This window comes from Oncorhynchus kisutch, unplaced genomic scaffold (assembly GCF_002021735.2).
Source record: "Oncorhynchus kisutch isolate 150728-3 unplaced genomic scaffold, Okis_V2 scaffold3873, whole genome shotgun sequence".
Classification (NCBI taxonomy): domain Eukaryota; kingdom Metazoa; phylum Chordata; class Actinopteri; order Salmoniformes; family Salmonidae; genus Oncorhynchus; species Oncorhynchus kisutch.
In genome coordinates this window covers 222,641-236,630 of record NW_022265818.1, presented here as the reverse complement: position 1 = coordinate 236,630, position 13,990 = coordinate 222,641, and the positions used below count along the sequence as shown (strand labels likewise).

At 49.7% G+C, this 13,990-nt stretch overlaps 1 pseudogene; it reads left to right on the top strand.

Annotated features, from left to right (window-relative positions):
• The first annotated feature begins 3,249 nt into the window (after positions 1-3,249).
• The window catches only part of LOC109883526 (protein phosphatase 1 regulatory subunit 29-like), a 233,293-nt pseudogene continuing 222,552 nt past the window's right edge, over positions 3,250-13,990 (top strand).

Genomic DNA, 13,990 nt, shown 5'->3' with positions numbered 1-13,990 from the left:
CATGTGTTAGTATAGAGAGAATAGTAAGCTACACAGCCTTTAGATACCTAGGCTACTGTATATATAACATGTGTTAGTATAGAGAGAATAGTAAGCTACACAGCCGTAAGATACCTAGGCTACTGTATATATAACATGTGTTAGTATAGAGAGAATAGTAAGCTACACAGCCTTTAGATACCTAGGCTACTGTATATATAACATGTGTTAGTATAGAGAGAATAGTAAGCTACACAGCCGTTAGATACCTAGGCTACTGTATATATAACATGTGTTAGTATAGAGAGAATAGTAAGCTACACAGCCTTTAGATACCTAGGCTACTGTATATATAACATGTGTTAGTATATAGAGAATAGTATGCTACACAGCCTTTAGATACCTAGGCTACTGTATATATAACATGTGTTAGTATAGAGAGAATAGTAAGCTACACAGCCTTTAGATACCTAGGCTACTGTATATATAACATGTGTTAGTATAGAGAGAATAGTAAGCTACACAGCCTTTAGATACCTAGGCTACTGTAGATATAACATGTGTTAGTATAGAGAGAATAGTAAGCTACACAGCCTTTAGATACCTAGGCTACTGTATATATAACATGTGTTAGTATAGAGAGAATAGTAAGCTACACAGCCTTTAGATACCTAGGCTACTGTAGATATAACATGTGTTAGTATAGAGAGAATAGTAAGCTACACAGCCTTTAGATACCTAGGCTACTGTATATATAACATGTGTTAGTATAGAGAGAATAGTATGCTACACAGCCTTTAGATACCTAGGCTACTGTATATATAACATGTGTTAGTATAGAGAGAATAGTAAGCTACACAGCCGTTAGATACCTAGGCTACTGTATATATAACATGTGTTAGTATAGAGAGAATAGTAAGCATCACAGCCTTTAGATACCTAGGCTACTGTAGATATAACATGTGTTAGTATAGAGAGAATAGTAAGCTACACAGCCGTTAGATACCTAGGCTACTGTATATATAACATGTGTTAGTATAGAGAGAATAGTAAGCTACACAGCCTTTAGATACCTAGGCTACTGTATATATAACATGTGTTAGTATAGAGAGAATAGTATGCTACACAGCCTTTAGATACCTAGGCTACTGTAGATATAACATGTGTTAGTATAGAGAGAATAGTATGCTACACAGCCTTTAGATACCTAGGCTACTGTATATATAACATGTGTTAGTATAGAGAGAATAGTAAGCATCACAGCCTTTAGATACCTAGGCTACTGTATATATAACATGTGTTAGTATAGAGAGAATAGTAAGCTACACAGCCGTTAGATACCTAGGCTACTGTATATATAACATGTGTTAGTATAGAGAGAATAGTAAGCTACACAGCCTTTAGATACCTAGGCTACTGTATATATAACATGTGTTAGTATAGAGAGAATAGTAAGCTACACAGCCGTTAGATACCTAGGCTACTGTATATATAACATGTGTTAGTATAGAGAGAATAGTATGCTACACAGCCTTTAGATACCTAGGCTACTGTAGATATAACATGTGTTAGTATAGAGAGAATAGTATGCTACACAGCCTTTAGATACCTAGGCTACTGTATATATAACATGTGTTAGTATAGAGAGAATAGTAAGCAATACCCACTGGGCACAAACTGGTTGAATCAATGTTGTTTCAACATAATTTGTCAACTTATTGTGATGTGGAATCTACATGAAAATACATTGGATTTGAGCTATCCATATAAACTGTTGTTTTGAGGGTGACATTTCAACCACAGTATTATGTCATCATGGTAACCACATTTCAACATAGACAAACCTTGTATAAAATATGTTGAATTTGTATCTTTAACACAAAGTCAGATCTTCAACTTCAAATCCACTATCGGGTATTAAATCTGGGCAGCATCTATCTACAGTTACCCATTGGTCTTCCATGCAAGGTTTTAACCAAGCCCAGCCCTGTTCAGCCATGATAGTTTCACTGACTATTACCAATGTGGTGTTGTGATAATGATTGCTGAGAGAGCTCCACTTAAAAAGTTGCTGTTGCTATGGAAGTCATTCCAAAGGCTAGGTTTAACAGAGCAAATGAAATGTCACCATACTTTAACGATCATATAACATCAATGATGATATTTAGGCCTATATAACATTTAGGAAGTCATCAACAGCTATTGTATCAATTCAATTTAGAATTCCAATAATATTGATAGTGATATAGAATTGTGTTTGGTTGTCAACACAACCAAATGTCAACATTTGGTTGAGATGGAGATGTGAATCCAACATGTAACTTCTCCATTTGGTTGAGATGGAGATGTGAATCCAACATGTAACTTCTCCATTTGGTTGAGATGGAGATGTGAATCCAACATGTAACTTCTCCATTTGGTTGAGATGGAGATGTGAATCCAACATGTAACTTCTCCATTTGTATTTCAGATGGAATTAAAGACAGAGTCAGTGGCTCAGATGGAACTATCCAAGCAGTAGATACATCTCATTTAAATGTTGATAATAGGTTGCGTTGTCAACCAAACACAATTCAATATTACTTTGTAATATAGTAAATAGCGTAAAATGAAAACAAGTAACTTATCTATGGCCACATTTTGAGGTTACTGTAACTATACATGTATTCTTATGTAATAATAATCTGCGCAGAATCTCAAGCAACGTTTATCACTTGCAACCTGTACTTTTAATGTAATCTCAACTGTAATCCAGGTCATTTGGTTCTGCTATTAGATGAAGCACAGTGGTACCACATTCATCTGTTTGATAAATAAACACATCTGACACTGTGTTCCCTTTTGAACTCTGCTGTGATTTTAAATGGTTAATGGTGAAGTGATAGACATTTGGGTGACAACTAAACCATAAATCAGACAATGTTTTTCCAAAAGGAAATTTGGTTGTGATTTTTGAAAGCATGGTGATAACACATTGGATTTTTTTGTGGGGTGAATATAGGTTGTAATCTCATTGATCAACGTCTCAACCAAATATGACCCAATTATCCACGTTGAAATGACGGAGTGTGCCCTGTGACTATGCTATAGCCTTCATACAGAGATAATGGTTACCGTTATTTCATGACACCATGTGATTAAATCAGTCCAACCGTCTTCTAGAGTCTGATCACAACGGGAGTGGTTGGCGACCCCCCTTATTCAGTAGTCTCTCGGTCTCTCCCTTCTTCCTCACTCCCTCTCCCCTTCCTCACTCCCTCTCCCCTTCTCTTGCACTTCCCACTCACTCCTGGCTCTCTCTCTCTCTCTCTCCCTCGCGCCTTCCGAGCTTGATCACACGGTGCTGTCACGGGATAATTAACTGCCTTTTTAAAACGCTGCAGAACGGATCATAGACTACGTTTCTAATGGAAACCGCGATTTAAAGGTAGGCTACGGCTAATTTATGTGTTTCAATTACAATATCAGCCTCTTTTCAAGGGGTAGTTGAATAGCGTTAAAACATTCTCAGTTGACGGTTTTTGGTGTGTAATATGTTGTTTGAAAGTGATTCTCAGCCGCTGCGAAACGAACACCTGCAGTTGGAACAGAAGGTGCTGCGCGGTATGCTTTGGACTAAGCTCTCATAGCAACTGGGTTTCAACAGCTTTCTCTGTCTGCGGTGTGTGGAGCGCGAATTGGTTGCCGGTGGAACATTCTAACTGACAGCATGAGAAGGGACTGGTCCCCTCTAACATGCTCCGTTTGGGTCAGTGGCATAAATAGCGTAGAAGAACATTGAGGGGTTTGTAGCCTATTGCCCGATCTGTAGCGAACCCAAACCAAGCGGATATAAAACAAGCTGACAGAAAGCAGTTGATTACCTAATACCTGTGTCTGTATTTAACTGTTAGAAAGAAAGGTTTCAATAGCCGATTTGAAACCCAGCTGTTGATAACGTTTGGACGGGTAGGGGATTAGTTGCTCCAAGCCAGGGGTGCCTGGACTGGGTGTAGCCTACATGGACCTACAAGCTCCCACAGTGATGCAAAGGGTTCTGGGACGGGACGGTTGGTGTTGTGAGCAGAACTGTATCTGGTGCCAAAGCTGAGGCAGATGCGTCTCGCGGGCTGGCTGCACGAGCCGCATGTGGCGTGTGTGTGTGTGGCTTCGTGATTGACGTGTCTTTAGCCTACACCCCCTCCAAAATATAATTTATTCACACATGGATTCACCCGTTTATAATTGTAATAATAATGTGTTTTCGGAGGCTAATATGAATATCGATTTATTTGTAAGCGTTCCAAATGAGCGCTTCATCGGCACAATTACATTTTCCCGAAGTGACTATATTCATGGGAATGTGAGTGTCTTTATGTGACTGTGTGTGTGACAGAGAGAGCGAGAGAAAGACTGACTGACAACGGGGGTTGCTCGCGCCTTCACGGCTTGATTTATAATCTTGCAAATGCGCATGCAGTGACTGGCGAAACCTGGGGTCCCCGCTCGCGACTCGCTGTCACCTCGGCGGCATCGACCGTCAGACAGACTTTACCGTCACGGAATAGTGATCGTCACCATCTGTGCACCGGGACCGGGGCTCATGCACCCGTCAGCTGTTACCACCCCGGGTTGGGTTATTACCGGGGCAGACACCGTTTGCACAACATGACGGATGAGTGTAGCAACGATACTAATAATGAGTGATACTATGTAAAAAGCAAACCAATGGACCCTAAATGACAGTTTGATTTGATTCAAGATATAACGATTATTTCCCCGGAAGACTGTTGCATTCTCCAATGCCAGCTGGTTATTGTTCGGTTTATTTTTTAAATGAGTTGTTATTTTGCTGTTTTGGGGGGCTTATGTCTTCCCAGACTGTGGTAGAACAAGATACATAGTTGTTTCTGTATCATCATCATCACCACCATTTTCAGCTAAATTAGAAACTGAATGAAATCTTGATACACAAAAGCTCCTGATAATATGTTATTTTCTCTCCATTCTTTTCTCTGCTAGCACTTCTCTATCTCTCTCTCTCTCTCTCTCTCTCTCTCTCTCTCTCTCTCTCTCTCTCTCTCTATCTCTCTCTCTCTCTCTCTCTCTATCTCTCTCTCTCCCTCTCTCTCTCTGCCTCTCTGCCTGTGTCTCACTCTCTGCCTGTGTCTCTCTCTCTCTCTCTCTCTCTCTCTCTGCCTCTCTGCCTGTGTCTCTCTCTCTCTGCCTGTCTCTCTCTCTCTCTGCCTGTGTCTCTCTCTCTCTGCCTCTCTGCCCGTGTCTCTCTCTCTCTCTGCCTCTCTCTCTCTCTCTCTGCCTCTCTGCCTGTGTCTCTCTCTCTCTGCCTGTCTCTCTCTCTCTCTGCCTGTGTCTCTCTCTCTCAAGGGCTTTATTGGCATGGGAAACATGTGTTAACATTGCCAAAGCAAGTGAGGTAGACAACATACAAAGTGAATATATAAAGTGAGAAACAACAAAAATTAACAGTAAACATTACACATACAGAAGTTTCAAAACAGTAAAGACATTACAAATGTCATATTATATATATATACAGTGTTCTAACAATGTACAAATGGCTAAAGGACACAAGATAAAATAAATAAGCATAAATATGGGTTGTATTTACAATGGTGTTTGTTCTTCACTGGTTGCCCTTTTCTCGTGGCAACAGGTCACAAATCTTGCTGCTGTGATGGCACACTGTGGAATTTCACTCAGTAGATATGGGAGTTTTTCAAAATTGGATTTGTTTTCGAATTCTTTGTGGATCTGTGTAATCTGAGGGAAATATGTCTCTCTAATATGGTCATACATTGGGCAGGAGGTTAGGAAGTGCAGTTTCCACCTCATTTTGTTGGCAGTGAGCACATAGCCTGTCTTCTCTTGAGAGCCATGTCTGCCTACGGCGGCCTTTCTCAATAGCAAGGCTATGCTCACTGAGTCTGTACATAGTCAAGGCTTTCCTTAATTTTGGGTCAGTCACAGTGGTCAGGTATTCTGCCGCTGTGTACTCTCTGTGTAGGGCCAAATAGCATTCTAGTTTGCTCTGTTTTTTTGTTAATTCTTTCCAATCTCTCTCTGCCTCTCTCTCTCTCTCTCTCTGCCTCTCTGCCTGTGTCTCTCTCTCTCTGCCTGTCTCTCTCTCTCGGCCTATGTCTCTCTCTCTCTCTCTCTCTCTGCCTGTGTATCTCTCTCTCTGCCTCTCTGACTGTCTCTCTCTCTCTCTGCCTGTGTCTCTCTCTCTCTGCCTCTCTCTCTCTGTCTGTGTGTCTGTCTGCCTCTCTGCCTGTGTCTCTCTCTCTCTCTGCCTCTCTCTCTCTGTCTGTGTGTCTGTCTGCCTCTCTGCCTGTGTCTCTCTCACTCTCTACCTCTCTCTCTCTCTCTCTCTCTCCTCTCTCTCTCTCTCTGTCTGTGTGTCTCTGTATGCATGTGTATCTCCCTCCATCTCTTTGTATTCAGCTCTACGAGTCCTAACTATAGCTATGACGGTCTTTCATTCATACTTATTTCACTGTGGGCAGATCAGATCCACAGCTACTGGCCATGTGTGTGTGTGGACATGAGTCACCAGTGGGCCACATCTTGTTATAAGGGCCTTATTAAACACGACCTGCATTACGTCTCAACTCAACACTGATCCAGCCCTGAACCCACGCATCCGGTCGGTGCTGAGGCTGGTGTGTGTGTGTGTAAGGGGTTAGGATGTGTGTGTGTGAGGGTAGTTGGGCTGTGTGTGACTGTGTGTGACACATATCTGTATGTACATGTGACGTGTGTGTGATGTCAGTGGCCGGGGGGCAGTGTTCCCTAAAGAGCAGCTAGCCAGCCGATCCAATAAAGTCATGATGTCAGTAATGATGCTATTACTGGAGATGGCCTGACAGGTTACACAGACTAATGGACAGACACACACACACACACACACACACACACACACACACACACACACACACACACACACACACACACACACACACACACACACACACACACACACACACACACACACACACACACACACACACACACACACACACACACACACCACACACACACACACACACACACACAATGCAGTGTTGTGTGAGTCTACCACAGCCACAATAATAATGCTGCCTGCACAAAGGAATTCTTATCTGGTCAACAAATGTTTATATGCTTGTATTGTACCAGTGTGTCAGTCTGTCTGTAACTCCAGACAGCTAGAGGAGAGGAGGACAGAGTGTGTCAGTCTGTCTGTAACTCCAGACAGCTAGAGGAGAGGAGGACAGAGTGTGTCTGTCTGTCTGTAACTCCAGACAGCTAGGGGAGAGGAGGACAGAGTGTGTCAGTCTGTCTGTAACTCCAGACAGCTAGAGGAGAGGAGGACAGAGTGTGGCAGTCTGTCTGTAACTCCAGACAGCTAGAGGAGAGGAGGACAGAGTGTGGCTGTCTGTCTGTAACTCCAGACAGCTAGAGGAGAGGAGGACAGAGTGTGGCTGTCTGTCTGTAACTCCAGACAGCTAGGGGAGAGGAGGACAGAGTGTGGCTGTCTGTCTGTAACTCCAGACAGCTAGAGGAGAGGAGGACAGAGTGTGTCAGTCTGTCTGTAACTCCAGACAGCTAGGGGAGAGGAGGACAGAGTGTGTCAGTCTGTCTGTAACTCCAGACAGCTAGCGGAGAGGAGGACAGAGTGTGTCAGTCTGTCTGTAACTCCAGGACAGCTAGGGGAGAGGATGACAGAGTGTGTCAGTCTGTCTGTAACTCCAGACAGCTAGAGGAGAGTAGGACAGAGTGTGTCAGTCTGTCCTGTAACTCCAGACAGCTAGAGGAGAGGAGGACAGAGTGTGGCTGTCTGTCTGTAACTCCAGACAGCTAGAGGAGAGGAGGACAGAGTGTGGCTGTCTGTCTGTAACTCCAGACAGCTAGGGGAGAGGAGGACAGAGTGTGGCTGTCTGTCTGTAACTCCAGACAGCTAGAGGAGAGGAGGACAGAGTGTGTCAGTCTGTCTGTAACTCCAGACAGCTAGGGGAGAGGAGGACAGAGTGTGTCAGTCTGTCTGTAACTCCAGACAGCTAGGGGAGAGGAGGACAGAGTGTGTCAGTCTGTCTGTAACTCCAGACAGCTAGGGGAGAGGAGGACAGAGTGTGTCAGTCTGTCTGTAACTCCAGACAGCTAGGGGAGAGGAGGACAGAGTGTGTCAGTCTGTCCTGTAACTCCAGACAGCTAGAGGAGAGGAGGACAGGTGTGGCTGTAAGTGATGAATCTGTTGGTGTGATATAGAGTGTATTGGGGAAAGTGATGAATCTGTTGGTGTGATATAGAGTGTACTGGAGAAAGTGATGAATCTGTTGGTGTGATATAGAGTGTATTGGAGAATGTGATGAATCTTTTGGTGTGATATAGAGTGTATTGGGAAAGTGATTAATCTGTGGGTGTGATATAGAGTGTATTGGAGAATGTGATGAATCTGTTGGTGTGATATAGAGTGTACTGGAGAAAGTGATGAATCTGTTGGTGTGATATAGAGTGTACTGGAGAAAGTGATGAATCTGTTGGGTGTGATATAGAGTGTATTGGAGAAAGTGATGAATCTGTTGGTGTGATATAGAGTGTATTGGAGAATGTGATGAATCTGAGAGAGGAGACAAGACAAGGAAGACCTGGGGGAATTGGGACACAGCCAGTGTCTCTGCAGGCTAGAGGAAATAGATAGTAGAAACCAAACGTATCCTTCAACCTATTAATGTTTATGAGGGAAACGGAGACAAGGAGAGGAAACAATGTGGGAGAATTGGGACCAAGCCAGTATCTTGAGGGACCAGTAAAAACCTTGTCGCTTTCCTCGCTTGACGTCCCCTAACTCTAAACACCAACTTGTGCCCCAAATGGCACCCCATTCCCTATATAGAGCCCTATGGGTCCTGATCAAAAGTAGTGCACTATACAGGGAATATGGTGCCATTTGTGATGCAGACCTCGACCCTGAACACAAAACAACACTTCTTTTTGAGAGGAGTTTAAAGTTAAAGCTCAGAATCCAAAACGTTGGTAGCAACACGACCAGGCTACGGTCACAATGGATTGCTCTTCTCTCTTTCTCCCCTAATCCCTTCTCTCCTTCAATTCCTCCTGCCCTGAAGTTCAACATCTGAATCCACATCTCCACTTTAAAAGGCTGTATCACATCCGGCTGTCATTGGGAGTCCCATAGGGCGGTGCACAATTCCCCCAGCGTCGTCCGGGGTAGGCCGTCATTGGGAGTCCCATAGGGCGGTGCACAATTCCCCCAGCGTCGTCCGGGGTAGGCTGTCATTGGGAGTCCCATAGGGCGGTGCACAATTCCCCCAGCGTCGTCTGGGGTAGGCCGTCATTGGGAGTCCATAGGGCGGTGCACAATTCCCCCAGCGTCGTCCGGGGTAGGCTGTCATTGGGAGTCCCATAGGGCGGTGCACAATTCCCCCAGCGTCGTCCGGGGTAGGCCGTCATTGGGAGTCCCATAGGGCGGTGCACAATTCCCCCAGCGTCGTCCGGGGTAGGCTGTCATTGGGAGTCCCATAGGGCGGTGCACAATTCCCCCAGCGTCGTCTGGGGTAGGCTGTCATTGGGAGTCCCATAGGGCGGTGCACAATTCCCCCAGCGTCGTCCGGTGTAGGCCGTCATTGGGAGTCCCATAGGGCGGTGCACAATTCCCCCAGCGTCGTCTGGGGTAGGCCGTCATTGGGAGTCCCATAGGGCGGTGCACAATTCCCCAGCGTCGTCTGGGGTAGGCCGTCATTGGGAGTCCCATAGGGCGGTGCACAATTCCCCCAGCGTCGTCTGGGGTAGGCCGTCATTGGGAGTCCATAGGGCGGTGCACAATTCCCCCAGCGTCGTCTGGGGTAGGCCGTCATTGGGAGTCCATAGGGCGGTGCACAATTCCCCAGCGTCGTCTGGGGTAGGCCGTCATTGGGAGTCCCATAGGGCGGTGCACAATTCCCCAGCGTCGTCTGGGTAGGCCGTCATTGGGAGTCCCGTAGGGCGGTGCACAATTCCCCAGCGTCGTCTGGGTAGGCCGTCATTGGGAGTCCCATAGGGCGGCACAATTCCCCCAGCGTCGTCCGGGGTAGGCCGTCATTGGAGTCCCATAGGGCGGTGCACAATTCCCCCAGCGTCGTCCGGGGTAGGCCGTCATTGGAGTCCCATAGGGCGGTGCACAATTCCCCCAGCGTCGTCCGGGGTAGGCCGTCATTGGAGTCCCATAGGGCGGTGCACAATTCCCCCAGCGTCGTCTGGGGTAGGCCGTCATTGGGAGTCCCATAGGGCGGTGCACAATTCCCCCAGCGTCGTCTGGGGTAGGCCGTCATTGGGAGTCCCATAGGGCGGTGCACAATTCCCCCAGCGTCGTCTGGGGTAGGCCGTCATTGGGAGTCCATAGGGCGGTGCACAATTCCCCCAGCGTCATCTGGGGTAGGCGTCATTGGGAGTCCATAGGGCGGTGCACAATTCCCAGCGTCGTGGGGTAGGCCGTCATTGGGAGTCCCATAGGCGGTGCACAATCCCATGGGTAATCTGGGTAGGCCGTCATGGGTCCCATAGGGCGGTGCACAATTCCCCCAGCGTCGTCTGGGGTAGGCCGTCATTGGGAGTCCCATAGGCGGTGCACAATTCCCCCANACAATTCCCCCAGCGTCGTCCGGGGTAGGCTGTCATTGGGAGTCCATAGGGCGGTGCCAATTCCCCCAGCGTCGTTGGGGTAGGCCGTCATGGGAGTCCCATAGGGCGGTGCACAATTCCCCCAGCGTCGTCCGGGGTAGGCTGTCATTGGGAGTCCCATAGGGGCGGTGCACAATTCCCCCAGCGTCGTCCGGGGTAGGCCGTCATTGGGAGTCCCATAGGGCGGTGCACAATTCCCCCGCGTCGTCCGGGGTAGGCTGTCATTGGGAGTCCCATAGGGCGGTGCACAATTCCCAGCGTCGTCTGGGCTGTCATTGGGAGTCCCATAGGGCGGTGCACAATTCCCCCAGCGTCGTCCGGTGTAGGCCGTCATTGGGAGTCCCATAGGGCGGTGGCACAATTCCCCAGCGTCGTCTGGGGTAGGCCGTCATTGGGAGTCCCATAGGGCGGTGCACAATTCCCCCAGCGTCGTCTGGGGGTAGGCCGTCATTGGGAGTCCCATAGGGCGGTGCCAATTCCCCCAGCGTCGTCTGGGGTAGGCCGTCATTGGGAGTCCCATAGGGCGGTGCACAATTCCCCAGCGTCGTCGTGGGTAGGCCGTCATTGGGAGTCCCATAGGGCGTGCCAATTCCCCCAGCGTCGTCTGGGGGTAGGCCTCATTGGGGAGTCCCATAGGGCGGTGCACAATTCCCCCAGCGTCGTCTGGGGTATGCCGTCATTGGGAGTCCCGTAGGGCGGTGCACAATTCCCCAGCGTCGTCTGGGGTAGGCCGTCATTGGGGAGTCCCGATAGGGCGGTGCACAATTCCCCCATCGTCGGTCCGGGGTAGGCGTCATTGGGAGTCCCATAGGGCGGTGCACATTCCCCCAGCGTCGTCCGGGGTAAGGCCGTCATTGGGAGTCCCATAGGGGCGGTGCACAATTCCCCCCAGCGTCCGTCCGGGGTAGGCCGTCATTGGGAGTCCCATAGGGCGGTGCACAATTCCCCCAGCGTCGTCTGGGGTAGGCCGTCATTGGGAGTCCATAGGGCGGTGCACAATTCCCCCAGCGTCGTCTGGGGTAGGCCGTCATTGGGAGTCCCATAGGGCGGTGCACAATTCCCCCAGCGTCGTCTGGGTAGGCCGTCATTGGGAGTCCCATAGGGCGGTGCACAATTCCCCCAGCGTCATCTGGGGTAGGCCGTCATTGGGAGTCCCATAGGGCGGTGCACAATTCCCCCAGCGTCGTCTGGGGTAGGCCGTCATTGGGAGTCCATAGGGCGGTGCACAATTCCCCCAGCGTCATCTGGGTAGGCCGTCATTGGGAGTCCCATAGGGCGGTGCACAATTCCCCCAGCGTCGTCTGGGGTAGGCCGTCATTGGGAGTCCCATAGGGCGGTGCACAATTCCCCCAGCGTCGTCTGGGGTAGGCCGTCATTGGGAGTCCCATAGGGCGGTGCACAATTCCCCCAGCGTCGTCTGGGGTAGGCCGTCATTGGGAGTCCCATAGGGCGGTGCACAATTCCCCCAGCGTCGTCTGGGGTAGGCCGTCATTGGGAGTCCCATAGGGCGGTGCACAATTCCCCCAGCGTCGTCTGGGGTAGGCCGTCATTGGGAGTCCCATAGGGCGGTGCACAATTCCCCCAGCGTCGTCCGGGTAGGCCGTCATTGGGAGTCCCATAGGGCGGTGCACAATTCCCCCAGCGTCGTCCGGGGTAGGCTGTCATTGGGAGTCCCATAGGGCGGTGCACAATTCCCCCAGCGTCGTCCGGGGTAGGCTGTCATTGGGAGTCCCATAGGGCGGTGCACAATTCCCCCAGCGTCGTCTGGGGTAGGCCATCATTGGGAGTCCCATAGGGCGGTGCACAATTCCCCCAGCGTCGTCTGGGGTAGGCCGTCATTGGGAGTTCCCGTAGGGCGGTGCACAATTCCCCCAGCGTCGTCTGGGGTAGGCCGTCATTGGGAGTCCCGTAGGGCGGTGCACAATTCCCCAGCGTCGTCTGGGGTAGGCCGTCATTGGGAGTCCCGTAGGGCGGTGCACAATTCCCCCAGCGTCGTCTGGGGTAGGCCGTCATTGGGAGTCCCGTAGGGCGGTGCACAATTCCCCCAGCGTCGTCTGGGGTAGGCCGTCATTGGGAGTCCCGTAGGGCGGTGCACAATTCCCCCAGCGTCGTCTGGGGTAGGCCATCATTGGGAGTCCCATAGGGCGGTGCACAATTCCCCCAGCGTCGTCTGGGGTAGGCCGTCATTGGGAGTCCCGTAGGGCGGTGCACAATTCCCCCAGCGTCGTCTGGGGTAGGCCGTCATTGGGAGTCCCGTAGGGCGGTGCACAATTCCCCCAGCGTCGTCTGGGGTAGGCCGTCATTGGGAGTCCCATAGGGCGGTGCACAATTCCCCCAGCGTCGTCTGGGGTAGGCCGTCATTGGGAGTCCCGTAGGGCGGTGCACAATTCCCCCAGCGTCGTCTGGGGTAGGCCGTCATTGGGAGTCCCGTAGGGCGGTGCACAATTCCCCCAGCGTCGTCTGGGGTAGGCCGTCATTGGGAGTCCCGTAGGGCGGTGCACAATTCCCCCAGCGTCGTCTGGGGTAGGCCGTCATTGGGAGTCCCGTACGGCGGTGCACAATTCCCCCAGCGTCGTCTGGGGTGGGCCGTCATTGGGAGTCCCATAGGGCGGTGCACAATTCCCCCAGCGTCGTCCGGGGTAGGCTGTCATTGGGAGTCCCATAGGGCGGTGCACAATTCCCCTAGCGTCCTCAGGGGAGGCCGTCATTGGGAGTCCCATAGGGCGGTGCACAATTCCCCCAGCGTCCTCTGGGGTAGGCTGTCATTGGGAGTCCCATAGGGCGGTGCACAATTCCCCCAGCGTCCTCTGGGGTGGGCCGTCATTGGAGTCCCATAGGGCGGTGCACAATTCCCCCAGCGTCGTCCGGGGTAGGCTGTCATTGGGAGTCCCATAGGGCGGTGCACAATTCCCCTAGCGTCCTCAGGGGGAGGCCGTCATTGGGAGTCCCATAGGGCGGTGCACAATTCCCCCAGCGTCCTCTGGGGTAGGCCGTCATTGTATTGTCTAGTTAAATAAAGGTTCAATAGAATAAACAAAGCTTGGTTTGAAACCAGTCGGGCTGCAGTTGGAGTTGTTCCCTTTTCTCTGTTTCTCCCCCCATCCTACTCTTAGAATTCAGTTACAGCTTAAAGCCAGACCTTGGTTTTGATAGTTGTTAAATATGTAGAGAGATAGTTTTCACCAGAGCAATTGTCTTGTTGCTTAACTTGACTGCATTTTGGATTAAGTTTTCACTGCAGGGAGGGAAAACTAAATATTTTCATTTAGGGTATTTCCAATTCTTAAAAAGACTGCACCAAAATGGAATTGAACCAGTACCCCCCCTTTATGTTGGGTTTAAATGCTGTGAATAC